The sequence below is a fragment of the Astyanax mexicanus genome, chromosome 5, assembly GCF_023375975.1.
Source record: "Astyanax mexicanus isolate ESR-SI-001 chromosome 5, AstMex3_surface, whole genome shotgun sequence".
In the NCBI taxonomy this organism is placed as follows: domain Eukaryota; kingdom Metazoa; phylum Chordata; class Actinopteri; order Characiformes; family Acestrorhamphidae; genus Astyanax; species Astyanax mexicanus.
In genome coordinates this window covers 56220643-56234465 of record NC_064412.1, presented here as the reverse complement: position 1 = coordinate 56234465, position 13823 = coordinate 56220643, and the positions used below count along the sequence as shown (strand labels likewise).

Here is a 13823-nt window from a genome sequence, read left to right as displayed (position 1 = left end):
GATCTCTTGTATTAAATGTGGATGTGTTCACAAAGCCAATTCCAACCAGAAGCTGCCTGCCACAATCATTCCCATTCACTGCTCTGTCCACTGTGGGTGGTAATCTGAGATATATAGTATATATAGTCTATAACAGAAATACTTCATACACTGTCAGAAACAAAGCTCACTGCTCAGTGTTCATCCTCACTCACAATAACAAGATAACACCTCACATTTTATACAGATTCAGACATTCCCAAGCCGTCCCAGTGGCAACACTGTATGATTAGTGTGTAAATACATATATATATTGCTGTTCTATGTGTAAACTGAGGGGAAAACACTACTTAGGACTGATGTTGTTAGTGAACTAATTCAGTAGGATTAGCAGCAAGCGAAAAGTGAGATAGGATTACCCAACAGATATTCAACTGCAATAGCAGGGAAACTGTGCAGGAAACGTGATAAAGGAGAGGGCGGGGGAGTGAGAGACAGACAGACGGACAGATAAACAGACAGATAGATGTAAGGCATGTGGGGGGTAAACAAAGTGTGACATTTATGAGGCATGAGGGAATAAGGAAAGTAGACAAAGTTGGGTTGTGAGAGCAGAGAGACAGACAGATAGACAGATGGACAGAGTGAGGGACAGACAGACAGACAGACAGGCAGATAGATAGATAGATAGATAGATAGATAGATAGATAGATAGATAGATAGATAGATAGATAGATAGATAGATAGATAGATAGATAGATAGATAGATAGATAGATTTTTTTAAGGAATAAGGAAAGTAGACAAAGTTGGGTTGTGAGAGCAGAGAGACAGACAGATAGACAGATGGACAGAGTGAGGGACAGACAGACAGACAGGCAGATAGATAGATAGATAGATAGATAGATAGATAGATAGATAGATAGATAGATAGATAGATAGGTAGATAGATAGATAGATAGATAGATAGATAGATAGATAGATAGATAGATAGATAGATAGATAGATAGATAGATAGATTTTTTTAAGGAATAAGGAAAGTAGACAAAGTTGGGTTGTGAGAGCAGAGAGACAGACAAACAGACAGATAGAAAGACAGGCAGACAGACAGGCATGTGGGAAGTAAATAAAGTGTGAGGCATGAGGGAATAAGCAAAGTAGACAGATTTGGGTTTTGAGAGCAGAGAGACAGACACACAGACATACATGCAGATAGACAGAGAGAGAAAAAGACAGACAGACAGATAGGCACGTGGGGAGTAAATAAAATATGACATTTATGAGGCATGAGGGAATAAGAAAAGTAGACAAAGTTAGGTTATGAGAGCAGAAAGACAGACAGATGGACAGACATACAGATAGACAGAGAGACAGATAGACGGACAGACAGACAGACAGACAGGGCACGTGGGAGGTAAATATACTGTGACATTTATGATCCATGAGGGAATAAGGAAAGTAGACAAAGTTGGGTTGTGAGAGCTGAGAGACAGACAAGCAGACAGACATAGAGATAGACAGAGAAACAGAGAGACAGACAGACAGAGACAGAGAGACAAACAGGCAAACATACAGACAGACAGATAGGCATGTGGGGAGTAAATATAGTGACATTTATATGATATGAGGAAATAAGGAAAGTAGACAAAGCTTGGTTGTAAGAACAGAGAGACAGACAGACATACAGAGAGACTGACAGACAGACAGACAGAGAGACAGACAGCTATAGAACTGAGGCTGTGATGTAAGAATGGACAAGAGTGGGGAGGGGGCGGGGAGAAGGGACAACGAACCTGCTCCTGAAGCTCAACTCGTTGTCACACACTGCTCTAATTGGAGCGCTCTCCCTGCATGAGAGGGTTGAGGTCAACACTGTCATCAGCAAATACCAAACACACACACACACACACACACACACACACACACACACACACACACACTCATAGGAACAGATACAAACTGTTCCATCTAACCACCACAGCTTAGACTATTGTAACCACCAGTACTATTCAATCATCTCTATGTAAGTATATTTACTACCAGTCAAAAGTCCTAACATCCATTTTTTTTATTTTATCATCTTATCAATAACTTTATTACTGCAGTTCTTCACCTGTCAGACTACATCTAATTCTTCTCTTCACTGCTGAAACTGAGACTCAAACCAATCATGTCGAAATTCTCATTTCTAAGTATGAAGTTTCAAATATAACAGTTCAGATTTCCTACTTAGAAAGTCAGGAGAGATTCAGTTAAGCCATCAACAGTAGTAAACAGTAGTATTATACAGTTTATTAGCACTTCTATCTGCTTGTGTGTCAATCAAATACATCAATCAGAACCATTGCACAAATATTGACCATAGCCAGAGCATCTGTTTGAAAAGTACTGAAGAAGAAAGTCATCACTGGTGTACTAAGTAACAGATGTTGAACCAGCAGACCAAGGAAAACCACTGCTATTGATTGCAATTGACATTAAGCATGTTGTAAGTTCAGACCCTGTTCACAGAACTGTTCATAAACATAAAAAAAGTTTTTTACCAGCATAAAAAACTCCTAATAAACAAGATGAATAGGAAGACCAAGCTGAAACTTTCCAAGAAGTACAGAGTAAAGCCTGTGGACTGATTATGGACTTATGAGACAAAGATAACCCTTTACCAATGTGATTGGAAGGCTAAAGTTTGGAGAAATAAAGGATCTGCTCAGGATTCCAAACATACTAGCTCATCTGTGAAGCACAGTGGAGGTAGTGTCATGGTTTAAGCTTGTAGTTACTTAAAAAATGATTTGCAACTAAGTATTAAGTCTTATTGACTTTTTTTTTTACTAATTTACTTAAATTAGTAAATAAATCTGTACTTTTGCTTACAGAAAAAATGGGTGGGTTCAGATAAAATGTGCTATTGTCTAAACTCTGTTAATACCTGAAAATAAAAGCTGAAATGATGATCTTCTGTCTGATTTTCGTCTTTTAAAGTCAAACCCAATTGGTTTTAGTCTACAGCAGTACAGAAAATCCATTGATCAGATCCAATTCTTATACAGGGGAATATATATTGTTGTATTATGACTACTATAACCTTATTTTTAATAGCATTTATCGACAATACCACTGATATAACCCAAACTGTAGCCTCAGGTCAGTGTAGGACAGATGCAGTTGAAGCAGAGTGATTGGCATTCAGTAGTAACACAGACCACACCACTAAACTCCACCTGAACCCAGACCAGCCCATCACTCACATATCCCAGAGAATAATCCTCACTCTGACGAGACTATTTATACACGGATTAAGTGACTTGGAGAAGAAGCCAGAGTGGGGTTTGAATAGCTGTGGGCTCCCAGAGAGCGCTCAAAAATGACTGTTCACTGTTCCACAGGGAGCTGTTCCCCAGCCCCAAACGCCGCATCCAGAGCCCTGCGAATCAAGTGTTTACTGTAAACATTCTGTAGACATGGAAACAAAACCATTCAGCCCACCTTCAAAAAACCAGCAGGAAAACCTCCTCCTGTAATTAATGGAGAACCCCAGACCACACGCTCGATTAAAACCTCAGTACGGTCAGACTGAGAGCCAGAGAGCTGACGACTCTCGTCTATAAAACTGTTCCAACTGAGAAAAACCCATTAAAAACTGTAATATCATCCATATACTCAATACTATACCAAAGCAGCTGAAATGCACATGAAATTCTATGCAAAATTTGGAAAACCTTAGAAAAATTAGGTGAATAACTTCATTAAATCTCTACAAGATGGCTTTTTTGCATGTTGTAGCACAGAAAGTTCTGTTGGTTTGCTAAAGTCTCTGAGTTACAATTTATCCTTGCATTAATTATAGCTACTAATCATAGATCAGAGCTTATTGATGTTAAATCAGGTGAAATTGTGGTGGAATTGAACTTGGCTTGAAGCACCAGATTTAAAATCTTTGTACAAACCAAGTCAACCAAGTGGTGCGGATCATTTCAGCATTTCAGCAGGTGTGAAAACAGTTACTGCCACACTCAGGTGTGAACGAAGTGGTCTCAGTCTGGTTCCAAATGAACTCAGAAGTATTTATTCTGTGGTAAAAACATGATCTGACCTTGATCTGACCCAACTATCAAATATACCACTCATGTTTAAGCTAAACAGTTGTTCAGGTGCAGTTTAACCTGATTAATTTCTTAATTAATCAGGTTATGAGCTATGAACAAACACTGTCTCTATGCTAAGCTGTTTTCACACCAAATTTCGAATGTGCAGCATTTACTGCTACAATGCCACACAGCTCTGTTAACTGCGTGGACATCCCATAAAAAAATAAATAAATTCTGCTTGAAAAAACGCGATTTTTCTATGTTAAGTGCTAAAGCAGCTTCACACTGCACAGAGATGCAGAGATCACACTGGTCTTCTTAACTTTATATGGAAATCAATGTAAAAATACATATTTTATTCCTATAAAATTTCATTTTGGAGCATTTCTATTGGTCAGTGCAATAAAAGATGCTGATACAATGCAACTGAGCAACTGTCAGATTCAGTTTATGTCAGAAAATCAAAAACGACAAAAATTGCTATTTTGTACAAAGTTTTTGTCCAATAGTGACAATCTATCAATGTATGTATGTAAAACAAACAAAAAATATCATCCACTATTATTATATCTATAATCTATTGACCATGACATTTTCACATGACATTTTCTTTCATCTTTTTAGCAGCCGTTACTTCCAATTGTGTATAAAATATAAAAATAATAATAATAATAATTAAATATAAACATATAAGTTTATTTTATAAACTTTAAATGGAAAAAATATACACGTATAAATAAATACAGAGAGACGTGCATGGCAACAGTTCACTTTACACCACAGTGCACATTTCACAACCACACACACACACACACACACACACACACACACACACACACACACACATACTCACACACTGATCAACAAAGTCCACTCATACATTTAATATAATACATATTACAGAGTAATCTAAACCCAAAATACAACCACACACACACACACACATGCACACACACACACACACACACACACACACACACACACACACATACACACACACACACACACTGCTTACCAGCTACTGAGGTCCAACCTGTGCCTGTGTCTCTGCTGAGAGCTCATTCTGTGTAGTCCATGTATCCACCCTGACTTCAATCACTGCACTGTCAGAGACTTCAGCTCTCTCCCTCTCTCTCTCTCTCTCTCTCCCTCATTCCCTCTCTCTCTCTCTCTCTCTCTCTCTCTCTCTCTCTCTCTCTCCCACACTCTTCCCTCTCAGCCATTCTAAAAATGCTGTGAGGCTGTGTAGCAGCCAAATATGGGAGGCCTGGCAGTAAACAAGGCCTGGTGGCCATCCACCCTGCTGTCTGTTATACACTCACACTTCACTCCACAGTCTCAGTAACTACAGGCCTGAGATGAATGTGTACAGAGAGCCACTGCTTGGTTTTACACACCTTTAAGGGTTTTATGTACTGGTACTCATCCACAGACACACACACCACGAGACAGCACCCACAGACAGACTCTGAACTGAATAGAGAATAAAGTTCTGTACTATAAAACTGATTTAAAAAAACAAACAAACAGATATTTTGTTTCAATATTTAACCCCATACTTATGTTATGGGTTTTTTTTTGGCATTCGACTTTTATGCAAGTATTATTTTTGTAATATCTACGTAAAAAAGATGTAACTTAACCCCTCAGCTCAAATTTGAAAAATGGGAGGAGCACTGAGCAGTGATGTATGGGTTTAGGGGTGATGCTGGAGAAAGAGCTGATTGGGATGAGCAGTGTGCCTCTGATAGCGATGAGGCACAGATGGTTGGACGTCAACAGGGGTTGATATTATTGATTAACTGATGATTTGCATATTGTGGTGTGTCTGCGTACCAAAATACTCGGAAACATCATCCACGCCTATTGCAAAGTTGAACCTGAGAGGGCGCTGCGGAGGCGAAAATTACTACAATAAAACATATTACTGCAGGCATTTATTGACTGAAACTTTATTATTTCATAAAAAACATATATATATATTTATATATTTTGCAATATTTGGGTGTTTTTTTTTTTTTTTTTTTTTCAAATTTTGACATTTTCTTTTGCTAATTTTTCAATGCACAAAACCTTGGTAGATAAAAAACCCTCTATAATTACACAAATAATTGACAGAATTGATAAAGGCTGTATAAGTAGAGGCACTAATCTTATTGTACACAGAATTAGAAAAAAAAAATTCTATTCTTTCTTCTACTTAAAACCAGTACCAGTACCATCTTTCCTAATCTGTGTGTGCCGGTTTAGTAGGAGAATATCAGAGCATGGAAACATACAGATGCCTAGCAGGAGGTATCCTAAACACCGGTCTGCGCTCATTTATCATTCGCCACGCTGCTGTCTGCGAACGCATTTTCTAAACCTTTAAATAGGTCCATCTCTCATCCGTTCCTTTGATCTGATCTCAGCAGAAGTTTTCAGGGCTTGTAAACAATGGGCAGAGATGGGCAAACAGGCCGCGGGACCACGTCAGCTCAGAGCTATGGGGCTATCATTACTCATTCAAGGCTAAAACAAGGCTTTGCCCGGTCTGTGACGTGGAGCCTCCACAGCGGAATCTGGAGCCCACTGCCAGTTCTTCTTCAGATCAGGCCTAAATTTGGTACTAGCCGGCTTGTTTGGGTTACCTCACCCGTCTGCCTGCATGTTAGTGTACAGTAATCTCCAGCATGACCCTAAATAGTCTTGTTCTTCACACCTTCACAGCAGTCCAGCTCAGAGCATGCTGCCACGGAGGTGGGGGGGTCTGACTGAGGCTCGGCTAAGATGACTGAAGGCTAAGAAAGCCAGAGAGAAGTCAGGGTAGAGGAGATAATACAAATCATAAAATTAAATGTTTAAATTGGATTGGAAAGCTAGTTTTAATATGATGATGAATGGACCAATAATAATAATCCAATTTCTATTTCAAATGTGTTACTAGGCCATCATCTTTAAAGGGCCATTGAAATGATTTGGAGAATGGGAATGGGAAACAACAATATAGGGTTGTTAAATTGTTAAAAGCAAATCCATTTTTAGGCTGAAACAGTATCACCAGTATTTTACCCATTATTGCCTGTGCCTGCCATTATCCCATTGGTAGGGATGAAGGAAGCGAGACTATTATAAAACTATTTTTTTTTTAATGCAAAGTCCACTAAAGCTACTCACATTTTGTTTAAATGTGCCTCAATGTTTATTCAAAAGCTTTCAGGCCTCAAATAATGCAAAGAAAACAAGTTCTTATTCATGTTTACGTTTCATGCATCTTGGCATCATGTTCTCCTCCACCAGTCTTACACACTGCTTTTGGATAACTTTATGCTGCTTTACTCCTGATGCAAAAAATCAAGCAGTTCAGTTTGGTGGTTTGATGGTTTGTGATCATCCATCTTCCTCTTGATTATATTGCAGAGGTTTTTAATTTGGTAAAATCAAAAGAAATCATCATTTTTAAGTGCTCTCATTTTTTTCCAGAACTGTTTTTTGACAATGAGATTAACTAGTGAACACTGTCTTTAACTAGTGAACACTGTCTTTAACTAGTGAGCACTGTCTTTAACTAGTGAGCACTGTCTGTACTGATGTACTGATATAAACACAAGAACGAAAATTGCTGAAACAAATGTTTTTTTAGTGCCTTCTCAGGCATAATCTTAATTGTCTCATTGTCTACCACTCTCACCAGTCGTTTTTGACTTTTAGCCAGAATCTCAATTAAAATGAAAGGGGACACAAATAGGACACTTTTACTTATCAGAACCTGACAAGGGAAGCCAGCTGAAATTAAGAGGCTTTCTGTCTCTTAATGTGAACTCTGGCAAACCGCAGAATCATAAGCAATGGATCTGTATTGTATCTGAGCCAGCAATATATATCTTATTAGCAAAAATACTGAAATATTGCACCTTAAAATTGTGCAGAGGTACAGTATGTAACGGCTGTTCGTTTGCAGCAGCGCTCCAGTAGTTTTACTGGTCACACTGTGTTCTACGGCGCTCTGGCTCTCTGGTTGTGGGGATTAATGAAAGACCTGGCGCGGCTTTCTGCTGAGAAGCTCTGGGAAGCAGCACATCCAATTATGGCAAAACTGCAAACAGCAGCGCTTTAGTAGCACTCTCTAATTCACCAACGACCGCAATCTTCTGCTCCCCTCAGTCCCCTCAGCTCCACGCCTTTTATATAGAGCCACTGTGCTCAAATGATAATGCAGTTCTGCACTAAGTGAAGGAGAACAGTGGGCTTGATTACTGAATTTATCAGTTTTCTCAATCAAACCTGCATCCAGCAATCAGTTAATGAGTTACCAGCAAATATCAGTTATGCTACTGTACAACAGATGACATTAAGATATATAGGGTCCTATTGTTCACCATGCAAAAGGCACATTGTGATGCTTATTGCTATCTTACACCCTGTAAACAGTCTATTTTCACTCCCTGTGCCTACACTGGGTGTCATGGTTGTTTAGCATAGTGGTTAGTATGTTTGCCTCCCAGCACTGGGGTCTGGGGTTCAAGTCCCTATCTGAGTAGAGTTTCCATCTTTGGTACAACTTTAAAATAAGACTACCTTTATAAAGGGTTTATAAATGGTTTACAATTAGTTTATTAATGGTTAATAATTAGGTTGTAAATGCTTTAAAAATCATTAATAATCAGTTATAACACATACGTAGAAAGGACAACAATATAGATGGCTGTGGGTTCACTATTTGGCAAACAACAGGTCATTGTTGTCCTTTTATATTTGTGTTATAACTGCTTATTAATAATTTTTAAGGCATTTACAACCTGATTAGTAACCCTTAATAAACTAATTGTAAACCACTTATAAACCCTTTATAAAGGTAGTCTTATTTTAAAGTTGTACACCATCTTCTCCCTATGTTTATTTGGGTTTCTTCTGGAGACTCTTTTTTTCTTCTGGTTTTCTCCCACAGTCCAAAAACATACTCTAAATTGATCTGTATATGTGTATTGTATAGGATTGTGTGTATATATAAAATATATATATATATATATATATATATATATATGTCATGTATGCACAGATATCGATGGGCACTCTGTCCTGCATAAATGCTGTAGTGCCCGATGCAGTCCTCCTCCAGGTGGACGGTGGTTTCCGGTTGAGAGTACGCTGTGCTCTATTGGCTGCCGCTTCTCACTGGTGTGTGGATGAGTGCTGAGAATTAATGGTTGTGTGTAAAACATGTAAATTGTAAATTGTAAAGCATCCCTGGGTTCCTAGAAAGGCACTTTATAAGTGTAACTTCATTAAAATAGCATCAGAGTTTAGGAATAAATCTTCACTGATGGTGTGGCGTGGTAGTCTGGAAGTGTGGAGGTGTGTTCAGGTCATTTTCTGATGCGTTCCTACTGTATATATTTTGGCGGTGGAAAACACAGGAGCTCCACTGACTGATTAAAACCCTGACAACAGTCAGTCATCAGAGTACATTCCTTTAGGTTCGATGCAGAGTGCAAAACCAACATTTAACTCAACAATAAACATATATATATATATATATATATATATATATATATATATATATATATATATATATATATATATATATATATTTTTTTTTTTTTTTAAGATTTTCTATTACGATTATAATCATGCTTTTCAGAAATATTCCTTATCAAACATGAACGTTTTTTTTATGTAAAGATTTAGAGGTGTAATGTCAGGCAGATACTGTAATTGACACAAATCCTGGCCTGTTAAGGAGTTAATAACAGTATCTGGTATAACAGGGAGAATTCTGTAAATTATATGTAAAATATATGGGTCAGTATTGACTCAGTGTTGTATGTGAGTGCATGGTTCGAGCCAGCAGCTCTGACTGTGCAAACAGCCTGAATCCTTCATGGCTTCTGAGAGTCAAATATCAGCACTCTACAGTGTTCTCCTGCTGGATCCAGATCCAGATCCAGATTCAGCAGCATGTATGAGTGAGAGACAGTGAGATATGGAGTTGGGGGAAATGGGACGGGGGGAGGGGGATGTTTTGGGGTCTCTATGTCTTCTGACCAGGCCCTCAATCTTTCGGGACGCTGGACAGAGCAGTTTCTGTTTTCCACCCCCTCCCAGAGGCAGCCAGAGCAGCCACTGATGCCCCTATTTCTGCTGCCACTATTTAAAGCCGGGATTGGCAGGAGGCATGAACAGTGTCTTCATAGCCGCCAGATGGAAGGAGCAGAGCCAGCAAAAGAAGTTTCATAACCAGGACTAGAGCTGCAGCTAATAATCATTTTTATAGCTAATTTACATGCTGACTTTTTTATTGCAAAATGCTTTGTATGCTTGGGGTCATTGTCTTGCTGCATAACCCACCTTCTCTTCAGATTCAGTTAAAGCAAGAAAAGACATCCTGATATTTTCCTTTAGAATTATCTGATAGACATAATTCAGAATTCATAGTTCTATCAATGAGAGCAAGTCACACTGACTCAGATGCAGCAAAACAGGTCCAAACCATGACACTACCACCATCATGCTTCACAGATGGGATTAAGATACGATTCTTCTGTTAAAATGCTGTGTTTTTCTTTCTCCAAACATAGAGCTTTTTATCTCATCCAAAAAGTAAAAATTTGGACTCATCCCTCTACAAACCATTCTTCCAGAAGCTTTCTGGCTTTAGCAACAAAAATATTATTTTTAAAGAGCATTGGCGTTCTCCTTTCAACTCTGCCATGCACACTATTCATGTTCAGTGTTCTCCTAATGGTGTACTCATTAACATTCACATTAGACAACATAAGAAAGGCCTTCAGTTGCTTTGAAGTTACCCTGGGGTTCCCAGGAGAGCTAGAGAACTGCATAGAAAACTTTTACTCAATAAAAAAAGTTCAGATATCAATATTTGGTGGAATAACCCTGTTCTCCTCCATCAGTCTTACACACTGCTTTTGGATAACTTTATGCTGCTTTACTCCTGGTGCAAAAATCCAAGCAGTTTAGTTTGGTGGTTTGATGGCTTGTGATCATCCATCTTCCTCTTGATTATATTTCAGAGGTTTTAAATTTGGTAAAATCAAAGAAAATCATCATTGTTTAAGTGCTCTCTTATTTTTTCCAGAGCTGTACATTTATATAGCCCACAATTAACACAATATGTATCCTTTTTTAATATGTTGTTGTAATTGAGATTAGACCCTAGTACTATTATGTGTATACAGTTTCTGTAATTAAGATTTTATCAACATAGCCATGAAATACGTGGAAAATCTGTGGTCTGTGTTTAATAGATCAGAGTTCTCATTCCGTAACCTCTGATGAAATGCACATAGTGATGAAATTACTCGTCATCTGAATGCCTAACGACAGCAAAGGGAACTTAATAGCGTCATTAAAGTTTCTCCTTCAGCTGCATCTGCTGGACTCTGCCAGCCAAGAGTCCAGGAGAGCTGCCAATCACTAAGCCTCAGCAAGATGCACGGCAGCTCGCCATCCCATCACTCTGTTGAGCAACAGTTGTTCTGTAGCGCTTAATCAGCATCACTCAGGACTCAGAATAACAGACACATCACTGTAAAACATTACAGTCACATTAAGTTATGTGAACTTATTTGTTCTTTTCAATTCCAATTGCCATGACAAGTTTAGTATATTGAACTCAAGTTCCTTCGTTTTACATAAAAATAACTTAAAATAACATATTGTCTTAACTTCCTGTGAGTTATTCAAATTTTCCCAAGTTTATTCAACTTACGTTTTTAAGTTATTGGTTAAAAAAAATGAAAGTGTGAAGATTTGAAAATGCAGAGAGGTAGAGTGATAGGCAGCAAGTTAGAAAAGACTGGAGTACTTTTTACAACTTTAAAACCGTGGGCACATTGGGCTAAACACTTTTTAACCGACGCATAGCAGTTAATAATAACAAGGAGCAAAAAACTAAAGGGGATTACTTTCAGCTGCGTGAGTCACCAACACTCCAAAAAGTAATTCTGTGTTTTAGTCAGAAGAACTAATGTTATTAAGTTGAGTGAACTCACCGGCCAGTTCAACTCCATTGTTTTCAACCGGAAAACTTAAAAAGGTTTGTTGAGCCAATGAAAAAATGTGATTTCAACCAACTTTTAGCTCTTTCTACAGTGTTGGTTCATGCAGTTTTCCTATTGGTTCCTGGTACCATATATCTGCATATGTCACACCTGCTCGCACTACACCTTTAAGATCCACCTCTCCTGAGTATTGAGGCTGACTCCTCCTCTCCCACACACCTGTGGGAGATCACTCATCTACAGGACTATATAAACTGGACTCATGCACTGCCTAGTTGCGAGATATTGCCACATTGTGTCTTATCGAGCGTTATTACTGTTACTGTTTTCCTGGTTTTTGATCTACCGCTTTCCCTTGACTACGATTTTAGCCTAGCGTGTCTTTTCTGGTCTTTTTGAACTTTGCCTGTTTTGACTACGATTTTTGCCTTCTGATTTGGATTAATAAACCTGTCTGCATTTGCATCCAAACTCCTGGTTGGTTTCTTACAGCATATTGGGTGTGGCCGCTCCCTTACTTACCATCTTTGTGTTGTCTGTTGTACAAAGCTACCTGATCCTGGGCGTGCAGTAATATAATATATGTGTTGATTGCCAGGCCTCAGTGTTGTAGGCTGTAAGAGCACATTAACTTTGTTGTGTTTGTAGTGATCACAGTATGCTGGCTTTGAGCTACAGAGTTCACTCTTTACTGAGTTTACTCTTATTCTGCCCCAGCATGATACTGTCAGTATTGGCAGTTAAATAATAATGTTAAAAATGTTTCTAATACTTATGGTTAACTTAAAATAATAAGTCGTGTGAATATTACTGAAGTTTTACTAACTTGAAAGTGTGTGTTAAAATAAAGCTGAATTGTTAGTTTATTTGACTAAACAGATTTTTTTTTTAAAAAGGACAAATTAAACACTTGAGTTGTTTTAACTCAGTGCATCAAGTTGAAACAATAAGTAATGAGTATTTGAACAACTTGTTTAACTTAACATCTTGAGTTCATACAAATGTTTTCATCAAGTTGAGTTAACTCAGCTTTTTAAGGCAGCAGGGGAACTTATGTTGCTGAGTTTAACCAACTTAAAATGTTTTACAGTGTACAGGATGAATAACTATCAAATATTTAGCCTGAATTTCAGCTGTTTATACTGAGTTGACTATAATGTTTTAGCAATATATAGGCACCTGTGTTTTCTGTTGCCAAGATAGCAATTGTAATTTAAGTATTGCATTCCTGTTGTGTGACTGTATTACAGATCAAAGATATTCACAACTTTCTGGTCACAAGTCTAAGTCAAATCTCAAGTCTGAGACAAGCTTTAAGTCTTTTGTCACGAGTCCGAGTCAAGCTTCAAGTCTTTAGTCACGAGTCCAGGTTGAGTCTCGAGTCTTTGGATATGAGTCTGAGTCGAGTCTCAAGTCTTTGGTCATGAGTCCAAGTTGAGTCTGGAGTCTTTGGTCATGAGTCTGAGTCAAGTTTCAAGTCTTTGGTTACAAGTCTGAGTAGAGTCTCAAGTCTTTGGTCATGAGTCCGAGTCAAGCTTCAATTCTTCAGTCACGAGTCTGAGTCAAGCTTCAAGTCTTTGATTACGAGTCTGAGTCAAGCTTCAAGTCTTTGATTACGAGTCTGAGTCAAGCTTCAAGTCTTTGATTACGAGTCTGAGTCAAGCTTCAAGTCTTTGATTACGAGTCTGAGTCAAGCTTCAAGTCTTTGACTACGAGTCTGAGTCTTGTCTCAAGTCTTTGGTCACGAGTCTGAGTCAA

The 13823-nt window shown here is 38.3% G+C and overlaps 1 protein-coding gene across 8 annotated transcripts in view; it reads right to left on the bottom strand.

Moving 5' to 3' along the window:
* Positions 1–13823, bottom strand: part of tns1a (tensin 1a) — a 129375-nt gene that overhangs the window by 28734 nt on the left and 86818 nt on the right. The window lies entirely within an intron of this gene.